Source organism: Theobroma umbraticum, unplaced genomic scaffold, assembly GCF_002168275.2.
Source record: "Theobroma umbraticum cultivar Fairchild unplaced genomic scaffold, ASM216827v3 scaffold_95.0, whole genome shotgun sequence".
Taxonomy (NCBI): Eukaryota; Viridiplantae; Streptophyta; class Magnoliopsida; order Malvales; family Malvaceae; genus Theobroma; species Theobroma umbraticum.
Window position 1 is genome coordinate 1,924,581 of NW_018397257.1, and position 463 is coordinate 1,925,043.

The window sequence follows — 463 nt, forward strand, 5'->3', positions numbered from 1 at the left end:
ATAAGTATAAGTAATATGTTAATTTTATATAGTATATATTTATATGTATTACTTATATATATATACAAAATTAATGACATCACATATATATTATAATATTTTATATCAAATTTTGCATAAAAAACCTTATTATAAATAATATATTATAAAACTAAGGTGATAACTAATAAAATTATTAAATGCAATCATACAAAAAATAAAATTTATTATAAGTTATAGTAATGCTTATTTATAAATTAAATATATGTATATATATAATATTTATACATATATATATTCATAACATTTAATTAAATGTATGTATATATATAATATTTATACAAATATATATATGCATAACATTTTTTATTATAAGATATTACTGAGGTGTAATAATTATAACATATTAATATGTAACATATTTACTATCATTTATTAATATTAACATATAAGTTATATCATTTAAAATATGTAACTTGTAATT

At 12.1% G+C, this 463-nt stretch overlaps 1 protein-coding gene across 1 annotated transcript in view; it reads right to left on the reverse strand.

The window, feature by feature from the left end:
* LOC110412283 (L-ascorbate oxidase homolog) overlaps window positions 1–463 on the reverse strand; it is a 2,869-nt gene that overhangs the window by 836 nt on the left and 1,570 nt on the right. The window lies entirely within an intron of this gene.